Source organism: Protopterus annectens, chromosome 2.part0 (genome assembly GCF_019279795.1).
Source record: "Protopterus annectens isolate FY-2018-M chromosome 2.part0, PAN1.0, whole genome shotgun sequence".
Lineage (NCBI taxonomy): Eukaryota > Metazoa > Chordata > Ceratodontiformes > Protopteridae > Protopterus > Protopterus annectens.
Genome location: NC_056728.1, coordinates 110,102,379 through 110,119,672, shown reverse-complemented (window position 1 = coordinate 110,119,672; position 17,294 = coordinate 110,102,379).

The following is a 17,294-nucleotide window of genomic DNA, read 5'->3' as shown; positions in this document are numbered from 1 at the left end:
CATTTTTATAGGTAAATTACTTGTATACTAAACAAAGTACTACATTAGCCCCTTCTGACTCAGTTACACAGCAAACTTTTTCACCTGTTCAGCTGGTGAATCTGGGCATCTTGAGGCAATGTTACAATTGCCTCATGTACAGCAACCCACTCCTTCTCCCACAAAACACAAATACATGTGAGAGATGCAACTATATAGCCAAACTGGAGCTGGCTGAGGCTGAGCTCTCAACTCAGGACTGGCAAGACCAGACAGGAGGAGAAGGAAACCACGACACACACAAACCCAGTTTCGAACTATCACAACTGCAAAACAAACACATAAACACACAAAGACATACTGGAGGCACTGATCAAAAATCTACCAAACTACAGAGGCCTCCAAAGCAGACACCCAAGCAACTGCCACCTCAAGACATAAGACATGCAACACATAGTTCTCAAAGTCAGTGTGCTAAACAGTCACAGCCCTTAAGGCCAAACACAATGCCAGACACACTTGTTATAGGTGACTCCATAGTCAGACACACTGACGTCCCACTCACCAGACTGAACAAGGAAAAGATCACAGTAAGCTGCCTGTCAGGTGCTAGAACCACAGCAAGTACAAGTATGACTCAGTCATTGTCCATGCCGTGTGAGCGACCTGCTGAGACGCACTCCCCTGGACCCATGAAAAGAGACATAGAGGAGCTCTCAGATTATGTAGCCCAGGCTTGTAAACCCTGACCCTGAGCAGTATCCTACCCTCACCAAGAATGATGCCACAATACAGAGACAAAATGATCAGCTTTAATAATTGGCTTAATTACTGGTGTCATTCTAAGGATCAATGTCTGTCTGCCTGGGATGACATGCTTGACAAGCCAACCTGTCACCCCTGGGCTCGGGATATTGCAAAAGGGCACCACCCCATAGTGCCTTTTTAGGCAAGGCTCAAATGATAAACCTACCACCCTAGAAAACAAAAATGGAGAAAACTAAGGGTAATACTGCTCAATGCCAGACGTCTAAACCTCAAGATGCACAGCCATCCTCAGTATGGAGAACATCGATGTCTGTGCTGTGACTGAAACCTGGTTCAAGGCTCCTGAGAGCACCCCAGCACTATCAGGTTATACCTCATATCATGCCCAGCCCCAAAAGAGTTTCCATATTCATAAAGGATACCCACACCTCCAGGTTAGTGGCAATGCACAAAGCATCGGAGACCATCCAGGTGCAATTAACCATAGGTAAAACTGCCCTACAGTTTGTAACATGCTACAGGCCACCTTCTCAAACTCAGGAAACCCACACAGCCTTCCTGAAGACACTGGAGAGTATGAATGTCTCTCCAAACACCATCATATTGGGTGACTTCAACTACCCAAACATAGACTGGGAACATTACTCAAGCCCCAACACCCTAGCCCAAAGGTTCCTTGAGTTCATAAACTCAAATGCTATGGAACAACTAGTCACCATTTCCACAAGAGGAGGAAATATACTAGACCTGATCATCACAAACATGGGGACAAAATGCTCCACACCGGAAGTATATCCCTCATTGGTGAGATCAGACCATAAATTAATCTCACTGGAGATCCACATCCCGCCCCCACCCCCAGCAAAAAAGACCACTGTGAAGAACTTCTCAAAAGCAAACTTCACACTTCTTAAGACTGGAGTGGTATCCTTCAAGGCCCCGAGCCAGTGGAAACCACAACCCACGCTGCTGAAACCCTTACAAATGCCTTCTACGAGCACCTCCAGGAATGTATGGATCAAGCAATCCCTAATAAAATCAAGACCCTTTCCACCAAAGGCAGGCGCCCAGTCTGGTGGACCCCAGCCATAAACAAACTCTACAACAAGAGGAGAAAGCTACTACATGACAGAGCAAAATCCCTAAAAGGGAAGGCATCTCTGATCAATACTAGCAAAAAACTACGATCACTCATAAAATCATCCAAGGCCAACTTTGAGAGAAAAATCGCTAAAGACACAAAAGACAATCATAAAGCCTTCTTTAGCTATGTTAGAAACCTGGGTGGAAACTCCCAGATATGCTCAGAATTAGTCCAAAATGATAAAAAAATCACTGAACCCACAGACATTGCCAACATACTGGCAGACAGGTTCAGTGTAAATTTCTGCCCCCCCCCCCCAAAGGAGAAATATCTATCCCACCAGAGTCTAGCCTCCCAAACATCTCAGATGCCCAGGTGAGAGCTGCTCTCTAAAGCAAAAACACAGCATCAATGGGACCGGACGGTGTCCCCGGCTGTGTGCTAGATGAACTCAATGAGGAACTAAACCCACACATAAGGCTGCTGTTTAATCTTAGCCAAGAATGCAACTGTGGTCCCACTCCACAAAGGCCCCCATAAGCTTGACAAGCCTTGTCTGCAAAGCTATGGAGAGGATCATAATGGAACTCATAAATAAAGACATTGGGGACCTACAGACACTGGATCCTACATTTGGCTTTGTCAAGGGCAGATCCTGCCTCTTGAACTTGGTCGACTTTTTCGAAACAGTCACTAAGGCCATTGATGAGGGTAAGGCAGTTCACACAGCCTACCTTGACCTAGCAAAAACCACTCGGGCATCATAGAAAAGCTCACCAGCTTAGATGTAAACCTATATGTCACAAGATGGGTTGCAAACTGGCTCAAGGACAGAACACACAGGGTTAGAGTTGCTGGTGCCATGCCAGACTCTCAGTGTCCCACAGGGCTCAGTCCTGACCCCTTGTTCGGCATTTATTTTTCTGAAGTGCAGGCAATCATAGGGGATTGTGGCTGACAAAATTTGCAGATGACTGCAAACTGGGCACCATAATTGACACTCCATCAGACACAGACATCCTCCAGAGAGGTCTCATAGAAATGGATAACTGGTGCCAGAGCCATGGCCTTAAGCTAAATGCCAAAAAATGTATAGTCATACCCTTTGGGAAAAACAAGGTAACCCCTAATTACCACATAGGTGTTAATCCATTAAACACGGAAGAAGTTATCAGGGACCTGGGGACCCAAGTTGACAGTAACCTCTCTTTGACACTCACATTGCCAAAGTGGTTAGGAAGACCTTCTACATTGCCCACCTGATCATGAACATCCAGATCAAGAGAGGTCATTGTACTCCTGTACTCTTCACTTATCAGACCAATGATTGAGTACAATGCCCCATTCTGCAGCAGTTGGAAAGACCCCAAAAGTTCCCTCCAAAAAGGATAAAGTGGCTCAAACATATGTCATACATAATGCCCACTGAAGAAACTCAGAGGTGATCTGTGCCTGACATACAAGGCCATGTCGGAATTAATGGACATGCTCCACCTCAAAAATCCAAAGACTTAAACCTCAACATGGATATAAATAGGACATGCTGGAGGGACAGATTCATCACCCAGAGACTCCCTACACTATGGAACAGAATCCCAGTCCATGTGAGGCAGAGCCCCTCACTGACTCTGTTCAAAAGAAATCTTGACGAGTGGATGGGAGATCGAATCATCTCTGTATCACTGCTGGACAGAGGCACAGCAAACTAATGGGTATAGTATTCTCATCCTAAGGGGTGGTGAAAGCCACACACACTCTGGCTAGGCTTATAAATGCCCTAGGGCAGATAGCCTAGTATGAACCTATGAACCTATGACCCTATAAATAACATATATTTGTGAACTGGAGTGCTGCATTAAGTGCAGATGTGAGGTGTCATTGTAATAATGTGGTAAAAGCCACAGATAAACACAAGTGCTCATACAGTATACATACACATGAATCTGGGATACTAAACAAAGTTATGATGTGTAATGAATTAGAAATTCATGCCACACAGCAAATAGTGTAAAAAATTTATAAAGTGTCCAAATCTACCACTTTCCCAAGACCCATGATTCATTTCTTTCTAAATTAGTGAGGGGGTAAGCAAGCATAAGCACTTTTAAGCAGTAGTAAGCGGGTTTAAGCCTGTTTGCATGGGAGTAAGCAATGCCTACACAAGTTAAGCAATTTAGAGGCTGAGTATAAGAAACTGTAACCAGAAGTTAGCATTGCTTGCCATTGCGCAAACCCACACAAACCCGCTTACATCTGCTTAAAAGTGCCTTAATCACTATGTATCCAACAGCCCCTGTTCTGCCCAGCAACAAAATAAACATCTCATGCAGGTCTTGAACCCAGGACCCTGTACATTATAATCACAGCATCTAATCAGTAAGCCACCACAGCTGTACATAAAATTGAGGTATACCCAAACAGGTCCTCACTATAGCAAAATCACAATTTACATGTGAAAGGAATCTATAAACAGTTTTATGTTGTATAACCTACTAAATAACATATATATGTGAAATGGAGTACTCTATTAAGTCAAGATGTTAGGTGTCATTGTAATAAAGTGGTGAAATCCTGCAATAAACAAAAGTACCCCGTATAGTGTATATACACATGAATCACGGATACTAAACAAATATATAGCATGTAATGAATGATAAATCAATGCCAAACAGCAAATAGTGTGCAAATTTAAAACTAAGCAATGCTAGGCATTGCACACCTCTGCTTACTAGGTGTAAGCAATGTGTAGCCCAGCTAAATCAATTTGCCCATTGGTATGCCCCTTTAAGCAATGCCAACCTTAAGTAAGCAGGTTTGCCCATAGATTAACATTTTCAAGACCATCCAATCATGGCAAAGTGTGTGAAATTGGCCCTATTTAAATCCCACATGTGGGAATACATCTTATAACTGGTTTCACCTTCCTCTTGTAGACACAATGGCTGGTGTTGGAGAAGGATTGTGCTTCCCAGCACAGCGCTGGGGCATCCAGGAGTCCTAGGTCATGGCAGGAATCCTGTTAAAAGACCATGAAGAGAGGCTGCTGCAGGACCAGTACCAGGGTTCCCGATATAAAGCAGACACCTGGGACTATCTCGCCCGTGACCTCACCAGTGCCACCGGCATCCCTCGAACTGGTGAGCAGGTCAGGCATCCCTATGCCAACCTGAAACAGAGGAAGAGTGAGCTCTTGGATCAGTGGATTAAAGAAGCTAGGCAGGGTGATGTCCCAGCAGTGTGTAAGTACTCATTCTACTACCTATTTAATAATTGCCAGCTCATGTTGGGAGGGTGGGGTTTGGCATAATGGTTAAGGTGTTCACCTCATAGACACAAGGTACAAAGTTTGATTCTGACCTTAAATGATTAGCTAGGCTTAAAATGGCCCTGCAGGGCAGATAGCACAGTATTCACCAATGAATGTATATTATGGAGCGGTATGGCTAAATATTCCTCTTATGTCTCTGACTGTGGCAGCGGAACAGGCTGTAAATCAAGAAGCACCTGCATGTAAGCTGCAGAGGCTGCATCATGAGGCAGGTTAGTAATAATCTTGCATGTACTGTCATAACAAATAAATATAAAAGTAGTAGAAAGTTAATTGCCAGTATAAAACCTGTATTGTGTATGAGATGTACTGAATAAACCAGACAATATGGCAGGAAGAGTCTCATATAGGTTGTATGTAAATAAAAGGGCAACAGCCTGGCAATAAAGGTCTAACCCTTGGACTGCTTGTGTTCACCTGGTATCATATGGTAATGTAATGTTGCATTCTCTTAATAGTACTGTTGTATTAAGAACTGTTACCCACACTGTGCTACATAAACAAAATGTGTAGGAATGTCTGTATAAGACTGTTGTAATCACAAGGTCATATTGTACAACTGAGGGAGACAGACAGAAAACAGTGAAACAATACCCAACAAAACCCAAATAGCATGCTCGACTGAGATGTAAACTGTTGTATTTTTAGCACACAAAGCCATTGTTCAAATCCTGGGAGTGGTAGTAAGCTGTAAACAGAATCATACCCCTCAACTATACAGATTTTGTCAGAAAGTTCAGATAATTGGCATAAATTTCCTGCCTTTCACCCTGTCCCCCTGGCAAATCAGTGGGATGATCCCAGATGTTTAGGCAGCAAATAATGACATACAGTTGATTGTCAGACATCATAACCACTTGCTGTATCCAGGACTGTTGGTAAGCTTCTGAGCCCCCCAAGCCTTTCTGTGTTGGAGGGAAGCCTTTTAGCTTATCAGTGGGAGTGGTAAGCACTAGGTAACCTATCTACCATAGGAGGAGTGGTTTCTGGCCCAGAAATTATAGTTTATTGTCCGTTTGGGAAGCTTTTCTATAGGTTCATAGGTTCATAGGGAGGTACTAGGCTATCTGCCCAAGGGCATTTATAAGCCTAGCTTGAGTGTATCGGCTTTCGCCATCCCATTGATTAATTAACTGAACCTCTGTCAAGCAGAGCCAATGAAGTGATCCCAGGGGTGTATTTTTTGTATCTCTTTCAACCTTCTGATTTATAAGCCTGTGTTTGCGCTTGTTTCCTGCCTGTCCTGTTACTAGTCTAGTCCAGGTACAGATTTGCTGTATCCAGTTATCTTTGTAAGCTTCTGTGCCCCAAAGCCTTTCCGTGTTGGAGGGACGCCTTCTAGCTTATCAGTGGGAGTGGTAAGCATTAGATAGCCTATCTACCACAAGAGGAGTGGTTCCTGTCCCAGAAATTGTAGCTATTGACTGTTTGGGCATTTTTTTCCATCTCTTTCAACTTTCTGGTTTAAAAAACACACTTGCGCTTGTTTCCCACCTTTCCTGTAACTAGCCTAGTCCAAATACAGAGTTTCTGTGTCCAGGACTGTTGGTAAGCTTCTGAGCCCCATAAGCCTTTCTGTGTTGGAGGAAAGCCTTCTAGCTTATCAGTGGGAGTGGTAAGCACTATGTAGCCTGTCTACCACAAGAGGAGTGGTTCTTGGCCCAGAAATTGTAGTTTATTGACCATTTGGACAGTCTGTCCATCTCTTTCAACTTTTTGGTTTAAAAGACCACATCTGCACTTGTTCCCCATCTTTCCTGTAACTAACCTACTGGGAAGCACTAGAAAGCCTTAAACTGATACAAGCCTTCTAGCTTAGAAGAGAGAATTTGGAGTGATTACGTATCAGTTTTCTGTACTTTCTTGCTGTACTTAACTGTTTTCCGCCTAAACGCTGATTTTCCAGCATTTATTGTGATTCAAAAGCTTGGTTTTTTTCACATATTGTACTTATTTGACTGCCTGCACTTTTAAAAAGTCATATTTTTTGTTTAAATAATTTAACTGTTGTAGGCTACACACTAAAGTGCAATAGTCTTTTCTGATTGTTTGTTGCCGTTTAAAGCTGTTTTAAGTGTATTTTTTACTGTTTTTGCATTATGTTTTCAAAAAAACAAAAATAAAATTCCTTGTTTCCTGCCTTTCTAAGCTAGTATAGTCCAGTTTTCAGGCTAGTGCTGAAATCAGGGCTGTGTTACAAGTTTCTGAGTTGCCCATACCTTACTTGAAGGAAGTTTCTCTGTTCACCTGTGAGTGAGGGGAGCTTTGAGCAGCCTATCTGTCCCTGGTGGAGTGGTTTCAGCCCAGATGTTAGTAGTTTATTGGCCATTTTGGGCTAATTTCTATCTCTTTCATTTCCCTACTATAAAAACCACGTTTGCACGGTTTTGTGTGCCGGGCAGTCCCAGTTAGCTAGGGTTAAATTATTCCTGGCTCCACTGTCTCCTCTTCAGTTATTCCCTTGAAACTAGTCTAACTCTCAACCTAAGCACTCAAAAAGCATCCTACAGCCCAGCAATTGCTCAGACCTAATAGCAAGCAGTAATATACCCTGACACTTTATTGCCCAGCAGGGCAAAGCTCTTTATTCACCCCACACCAACCAAGTGACTAAGCAGCTCACCCTACTATTCAGGCATGACCAAAGGGCAATTTCAGGTGTACTCTCCAGTCCAGCTGGTGAATCTGGGTATCCTGAGGCAATGTTACATCTGCCTTATGTACACAGACAACCCTCTCCTCCTACCACAAAACACTAACATATGCAAGAGATGCAATTATACAGCCAAACTGGTGGTTAAGCTGTCTCCACCCAAGATTGGAACAGACAGTCAAGAGGAGAAGGTTAACACTTGCACCACACCTCCAGCCACACATAGACCTACTAAACCAGCAATGGCAAAAAACATAAATACACAAAATCATACTCAGAGGCTCTAAATAAAAACCTGCAAAAGCAACAGAGACCTCAAAAGCAGACACCCAAACAACCTGCACCTCCCGTCACAAACCAGACAACACATAAAACACAAAATCAGTGTGCCGCACAATCACAGCCCTTAAAGCGAAATAACATACCTAACACACTAGTTATAGGTGACTCTATAGTCAGGCACACTGATATCCCATTCACTAGGCTGGACAAGCAGAAGGTTACTGTTAGTTGCATTTTGGAGCCAGAATCCACCACATAACACAAGCACTCAGGTCACTCCAAAACAAGTACAAATATGACTCTGTCATTGTTCATGTTGGTGTGAATGACCTGAGACGTACCTCCCTGGACTACATGAAAAGAGACATGGAAGAGCTCTCTGGTCATGTAGCCCAGGCTGGTATGACCCTGACCCCGAGTAGCATCCTGCCCTCACCATGAATGTTACCTAAGTATAAAGAAAAAAATGATCAATTTCAACAACTGGCTAAAGTTCTGGTGTCATTCAAAAGAGATCCAGTGTCTGTCAGCCTGGGACAACATGCTCAACAAGCCACGTTGCTTCACAAGAGACGGCTTGCACCTGTCACCCCTAAGCTTTCGAATACTGGCCAGCACTCTTGCTGACCCATAGTGCCTTTTTTAAGCAAGGCTCAAAAGTCAAACCCACCTCCATAAACAGCACAATTAACAAAAACCTGAGGGTTATGCTACTCAGCACCAGGAGTTTAAATCTCAAAATGCACACGCTTGCAACACTCCTCAGAATGGAGAATGTCAACATCTGTGCAGTAACTGAAACCTGGTTCAAGGCTCCAGAGAGCACCCCAGCACTACCAGGCTACAACTGGTACCACATGTTTCGGCCACAGAACACGAACTGAAACACAAAAGGAGGGGGTGTATCCATATTCATCAAGGATACCTACATCTCCAGGTCAGTGGTGCAGCATGATACCTCTGAGATCATCCATGTGCAACTAACATCGAGCAAATCTGCAATGCAAATTGTGGCCTGCTACAGATCACCCTCCATGACCCAGGACCCCAACTCCACCTTTCTGGAGACACTGGAAAACATGAAGGTCCTACAGAACACCCTGATATTGGGCGATTTCAATTACCCTACCATTAACTGGGAAAACTACTCGAGTACAAACTCCCAGGCCCAGTGCTTCCTGGAATTCATCACCTCAAATGCCCTGGATCAGCTGGTAAACTCCCTTACTAGAGGTGAAAACATATTGGACCTGGTCATCACAAATATGGGCGACAAGTGTTCCACATCAGAGGTCAACCCATCACTGGTTAGATCAGACCATAAACTAATTACTCTGGATGTCCACACCCCACCGCCACCCCCAACTAAGTAAACCACAGTAAAAAACTCTTCTAAAGCAAACTTCACCTTACTTAAAACAGGCGGTAAGTTTCACAGCCCCCACGATAAAGGATAACACTGCCCAAGATGCAGAAACCTTCACAAATGCACTCTGTGAGCACCTACAAGGATACATGGATCGTGCCATCCCTAGCAAAACCAAGACTTACTCCTCTAAGAGAAGGAAACCAGTCTGGTGGACCCCTGCCATAAACAGGCTATGCAATAGAAGTAGGAAACTAGTTCAGAAAATAAGCAAATCCCGGGAAGGAAAGACATCCCTGATCAGTATCAGTAAGAAACTAAGGTCCCTCATAAAATAATCCAAGGCTAACTTCGAAAGAAAATTAGCTAAGGATTCAAAAGATAACCACAAAGCCTTCTTTAGCTATGTTAAGAATCTAAGTAGCAACACACAGATATGCACTGAACTAGTGCAAAATAGCACAAAATATACTGAACCTACTGATATTGCCAACATCCTGGCAGATGGATTCAGTGCAAACTTCAACCCCCCACCCGCAATGGGGCCCACAACAATACCGGAAAAGTGTAGTGTCTCAGAAATCACGGATGCACAGGTGAAAATAGTCCTTTCAAAAGCCAAAAACACAGCGTCAATGGGGCCAGATGGCATCCCAGGCTGCGTCTTGCATGAACTACAGAATGAACGAACCCCCCACCTAAACACGCTGTTCAACCTGAGCCTCTCCACAGGCTACATGCCCACAGAATGATGCACAGCAATGATTATTCCACTCTACAAAGGAGGGGTCACAACTGACCCTGGTAACTATCGCCCCATAAGCCTGACTAGCCTGGTCTGCAAGGCTATGGAGTGCGTCATCATGGAACTCATTAATAAAGACATTGGGAACCTCCAAACACTTGACCCGATCCAGTTCGACTTTGTTAAGGGCAGATTATGCCTACTAAACTTGGTTGACTTCTTTGAGACAGTCACCAAGGCCATAGATGAGGGAAAGGTTGTTAACACAGCCTACCTTGACCTCGCCAAGGCTGTCGACACCATTCCCCACTTGGGTATTACAGAAAAACTCACCAGCCTGAACATAAACCCCTACGTCATGAGATGGGTTGCCAACTGGCTTACAGACAGAATTCACAAGGTAGGAATAGCGGGCTCCAGGTCTGACTCTAAACCAGTCACAAGTGGTGTCCTGCAAGGCTCGGTCCTGGGACCCCTACTGTTTAGCATATAATTCTCAGAAGTACAGGCAAACACAGGAGGACTATGGATAACCAAGTTCGTTGATGACTGCAAACTGGGAGCCATAATTGACTCTCCAGCTGACATGGACATCCTCCAAAAGGGCCTTACTGAGATGGACACCTGGTGTCAAAGTCATGGCCTCAAGCTAAATGCCAAAAAATGCATAGTCATCCGGTTTGGGAAAAACAAAACACCCACAAGTTACCACATTGGTGGCAGCCCCCTTAATACAGAAGAGTTAATAAGAGATCTGGGGACCCAGGTAGATAGAAATCTCTCCTTTGACAATCATATTGCCAAAGTAGTTAGGAAATCCTTCTATGTGGCCCATCTAATTACTAAAGGGTTCACATCTATTAATAAAGATGTTATAGTGCCCCACTACTCGTCACTCATCAGACCCATCATAGCGTACAATGCCCCATTTGGGATGTACCTCACAAGGCACTTCCAACAGCTGGAGAGGCTACAAAAGTACCTCACCAAGAGGATTACTGGCCTCAAACATATGTCCTATGCAGCCCGACTGAAAAAACCCTGGCTGTGCTCAGTGGCATATCGCTTACTCAGAGGTGATCTTTGCCTGACTTAGAAAGCCATGTCCAACTCAGAATTGATGGACATGCTCCACCTAAAGAAATCCAAGTCACTGCGAGACACGTGCTCTAGTGAGCTAAACCTCACCACAACAATAAATAGAACATGCTGGAGGGATAGATTCCTGTCACAGAGACTCCCCATGCTTTGGAACAAAATTCCAAACTACATTAGGCAGAGCCCCTCACTAACACTCTTCAAGAAAAACCTTGGCGAGTGGATGGCTAACAGAAAATACACCCCTGGGATCACTTCATTGGCTCTGCTTGACAGAGGACCAGTTAATTAATCAATGGGGCGGTGAAAGCCGACACACTCTGGCTAGGCTTATAAATGCCCTCAGGCAGATAGCCTAGTACCTACCTATGAACCTATGAACATTTAGGTAGTGTTAACAAACATTCCTTCCACAGGTCTGTCTGGTAAGAAAACTGTGCCTGGAAATAAAAGATTGAAATCCTGGACTGGTACTGTTTAGTCTGGTATTGTATGGCATTGTTAGTGTTGCAGTTTCTCTGAATAATAATGTATTACTCATCACTGTCACCCACGCTGTGCTACATAATAAAACTGTCTAGGAATCCCTGTATAAGACTGCTGTAATTACAAGGTCAGATTTTAATACCACGGGAGGGTTATAGACAGAAATCAGTGAAGAGATATACAGCAATATCTAAACAGCACACTCAACTGTGATGTACACTGTTTTATTTTTAGCAGACACATCCATGGTTCAGATCCTGGGAGTGGTTGTAAGCTGTATGCAGAATCATGCCCTTTACAGATTTGTTCAGAATGTCTAGATAATTGGCCTATATCCACTGCCTGTTACTCTGTCCCCCTGGCAAATCAGTGTGATGATCTCTGAAATTTAGGCAGCTTTTAATGATTTATAACTGACTGTCAGACCTGTAAGAATTTAGAAAATGTATATGAAAACAAACCTGTCGTTGTAGCACCTCACCAAATGTTTATGAGGGCAATTGTCAAAATATGTCCCAGTTCCACCTGCATGTTGTCAAGCCTTGACCATAGTGTGTGCAATAAGAGATAAAGAGGTATGTGCATAACATCAGCCTGGAATCTGGGAATATGCGTAGAAACAGTCAGGTAGTGTTAACAAACAATACATCCACAGGTATATCAGGTAAGAGGTGTATACTGCAGGTAAAACACAGGTCACATATATAGTTGTCTACAAACATACCACTCTCCAAACAAAGGCCATAGGGTAGTGTAATAATGCCTGTAAGGTACAGATTAAAGCAGTGACTAAGAAAGTACTGGGAACTACAGGGATATGTTCTTCTTCTTTTGGCTTTTGCCGGTTAGGCATCACCACAGTGGAACTCTGATCCACTAATGATTGGCAGTAGATTTTTATGGTGCTGAGGTGCCAGCCCAATGCCCAACATCCAACGAAGGCGGGCCCATTCACGCATGTCTTTCGAACACCACTCGACCGCGGGGAGGACATGCAGACTCCACACAGAAGGCGCTCCAGCGGAGAATTGAATGGGAAAACCTCTTGCTGTGAGGCAACAATGCTACCGCTGCACCACTGCAGCTTGGGAACTACAGGGATATACAAGTTGTTAATTGACATCTCCCCCCCACCACCACAACACCATATCTGTAACAATAATCAAATACACAACTCAATGGGTATGTGTACAATTAAATCTACTGTTGGATATACGTCCCATTGTTTGATAAATATTCTATGCATGTGCCATGTTGAAATACTCCCACACTGATGGCACATTGGTGGCATGCTGCCATCAATGTAACCTGCATGCTGTTGTAATGGCCATTGCGGTTCCATATGTGCATGTGTTCTGTTTGCTGTGCAACTGTTCCATATCTGGTGCTTTAGGTTAATGGGAATATCTATGCATGCTGTTATACCTAATCCAGGAATGTGTTGATTATTACTAACCCACATATGTTTTAAAATTGAAACACCATAGCACGTTTGGGAAGGTCGGTCCCAGCGAATCCAACTCTCCCACCTCATCTAGCCATGGCACTGGGCACTAGCACATCTGGGGCCCACCCCAGGACCTCCTCGTCTGCTGGTCCTGCACCACCTTTGGGTGGAACTGCCTCAGGGAATGGGGCTCACCCCCCCAGGAGCAGGTGCAGACAGGAAACTGTCACCCATCGTCAGGTCCATGGTCTGGTATGTAGCGAGCTCCACAGGGAGTTTGGAGATGGAGATCAGCTACGCCAGTTGGAGGGCTGCATGGTGCATTTACAGGGTCATCCTGCCCCTCCTACCCAGCCCCCAGCACAGCCACCTTTGGGGCTGTGAAGGCGCAGTGGTGACTGTCCATGGGTGGGGACCTCAGTCCCACTGTTTCCATTTGGGGGACTTTCGACTTCCAAACACCCCTCCCCATCCAAGGTGTTTACCCTCCACATTTGTCATATAACACCCCTGTATGCTGTCTGATTTGTCTTGTCTGTCATCCTACCCAACCTACCTCCCCAAATATACCTACTATCCTTCCCTAACATCCCACTCTCACCTTAAAAAAAAGGGCAATCTGTTCCCAAAAAAAAAAATCTCGCCCCATACATAGCTGTCCATTTCGCACACATGTCCACTGGACACATGTAATTTGGTCTAACTGGCTTCACCACATATTATTGTTGTCCTCATTCCTCTCTCAGGGGTTTAAGTATCCAAATCTACCTCAAAATCAATGTATATGCACAGCTGTTGCTGTAGAAGAAATGGGCAGCTATTGACATTCCCTACACCTGTCCTGCACATCCCTAGCTATTTTCTCTACTGCCTTTCCCTCTTTGTACCCCTTTTTCACCATTTTCCTATCACCCCTTTTCTTTTAAAGAAATCAGTGCGGGTGTAAGTGGGAGTAAGCACTTTTATGCAGCAGTAAGCAGGTTTAATCCTGTTTGTGTGGGGGTAAGCAATGCCTACACAGGATAAGCAATTTAGAGGCTAACCGAGTGTAAGAATATTTAACCAGCAGTTAGCATTGCTTACCATCATGCAAACCCATGCAAACCCACTTACAACTGATTAAAAGTGCCTTAATCACTCTGTATCCAACAGCCCTTGTTCTGTCCAGCAACAAAACAAACAGCTTTTGCAAGACTTGAACGCAGGACCCTGCACACCATAGCCAAAGTGCTTTAACACTAGCCCATGTCAGATACAAATAACTCTGATGTTTTCTCAAACATATCCAGAACATTCAACAGTAGAGGAAATGTATTTATATATGTATATGTGTGTGTGTGTGTGTGTGTGTGTATATATATATATATATATATATATATATATATATATATATATATATATATATATATATATATATATATATATATATATACATATATATAAACACACACACATTTATATAAATACATGTCCCCTACTGTTGAATTACAGTGCTGCACGATATGTGTGAGAGAACATCACACATATCAATGCACACCCATTAGTAAGTGGGTGCAAAATGGACAGTTATGTCTGGTGTGAACTCCATGTTGGGAACACACTGCCCTTGTTTGTGAAGGTGGGATTGGTACTTTGGAGAAGGATAGTAGGTATATTTGGGCAGGTAGGTTGGGTTGGAAGACAGACAAGACAGCATATAAGGGCAGTATATGACATGTGGTGGGTAAACACCTTAGATGGGGTGTGTTGTCTGGAATGTAGAAGCCCATGAGCTCCCATATGGAAACAAGGGGACCAAGGTCCCCACCCATGGGCAGTCACAACAGCATCTTCATGCCCTTAAAGGTGCCTGGGTTGGGGGTTGAGCAGGAGGAGCATCCAGTCACTGTGATTGTATACTGAAGGCCTCAAGGTGCTGTAGCACATCCTCCAAGTCTCTGTAGATCTCCCTATGCACCAGACCCTGGACCTCACTTCAGGTAACAGGATCCTGTCTGTGTGTGCTAGGGGGGGTGAACACCATCCCCTGAGGTGGCTCCACCGGAAGGTAGTGCAGGACCAGTAGATGATGATGTCCCAGGGTGGGTCCCAGATGTGATGTGGCCTGGTAACATGGCCAGATGTGGAGGGAGAGGTGGTTCTGCTGTCAACTGTCTTCCCAAACATGCTATTGTGTCACTGTTATAGAACATATGTGGGTAGTAATAGTCCACACATTTCAGGATTATGTTTAACAGCATGCATAGATATCCCCATTAACACAAAACAACAGATGTGCAGCAGTCACAGAGCAAACAGAACACATGCATATATGGAACCATAGTGGCCCTTACAATAGCATGCAGGTGACATTGTTTGTAACATGCCACCAATGATAGTGTTTTAGCATGGAACTTGACTACAAACACATTACACAAATTGTTGTACAATACGATATATGTCCCAATGGTAGGTCTTCTGTAGACATACCTGTTGAGTTGTGTGATTAGATTGTTGTTGCAGATATGGTGGGGGACAGACAGAGATGTGTATTAACAGCTATTATATCCTTGCAGTATGAGGTCCTCAGACATGTTTCCCTCTTTATGTCTTTCAGGCAAAATGTCCCGGGAGAGACATCCGATGTACACAGCGCAGGAGAATTATGTCATCATCTCATACGTGGTGCAGCACTACCACACCCTGTTTGGGCATACAGCCCATGATCTGCAGGAGAGGACCGGCCTGTGGAATGATCTTGTTCACAGGGTAAACAATGTCGGCCTGCATAACCGCAGTTATGAGCAGGTCATGCATATGTAAGATGAAAAATATGTAGTCTGTTGCGTTTTAGTAACAAACAGAAACACTTTATAATCTCGAAATACTGAAATGTCGAATTTCAGTATTTTGAGACTATAAAGTCAAAGTTTAAAAATAGCAAAAGTGCATAATTGTGAATTTGAATATCTCGAATTTGTGGTTATGGCTTTACTCCACATAATGTCCGGGATTGTATGTGGATGGTGTGCAGTGCCTTGTATGGATTTAGGTGTTATGTCAAGTAATTGTGTGTTTTGTAAGGGTTTTGGGTGGGAGTTTGAGTGTATGTGTGTGTGCTGATATGTGTGTGATGTGTGTGTGAGGGACTGTAGAATGTGTGTGTGTGTGTGTGTGTGTGTGTGTGTGTGTGTGTGTGTGTGTGTGTGTGTGTGTGTGTGTGTGTGTGTGTGTGTGTGTGTGGGTTTGCTTTTGTTTACTGTTTGTGCAATCTCGGAGTTAGTATATATAAGTAAGGGGGTGTGGGACACAGACCCCCACATGGGGGGATGCAGGGGGGCTTGCCCACTCTGCTTATTTGTGTTGTAGGTTTGTGGATGTGTGTTGTTTTGTTTGTTTGTGTTGTGATGTGGGTGTTGTAGTATATGTGTGATCTAGTGTGTGCTGTGTTTTAGATATTTTGAATTTCGCGGTTTTGGGTTTCGCAGTTTTGCTGTTTCGGTATTTTGTGGATTCAATTTCATGGTCTTGAGAAACTGAAATTGAAGATTTCAGTATTTCGAGATTATGAAGTGAATCCTAACAAACAGATGTGCATAATCTGTAGTATTGTGGGTTTGTACTGTTGATGTACTGTAATGCTGCTCCCACCCTGTACCAATGCCACAAGTGTGGCTACTGACATCACATCTCTCACACAATTATGTAGGTCCCTCTGGTATATCTCCAGGAGAGCAGTCTGTAGCTGGTGAATATGGTGTTGTTCAGGTTTGGCAATACACCAGTCATGTTATGGCCATGATATATTCCATGCACACATTTAACACACTTACCCATAATGCATGCTGTACATGTTCACGTATTGCTGCTGTTAAATGCACTGCATCACAGTGGTCACCATGGTGGCATAGCTGAAAGGTATGTAAGAGTCCTGCAATATAACTAAGAACCTGTCATTGCAAGATGTGTGCACAGAGAGGAAGATAATGGTGGGACAAATGGCCTACAGTAGGAACATGTCTGAAACATCACCCTTATACAGTACTACAACAGTGTATATACCACTATTACAATGGCAA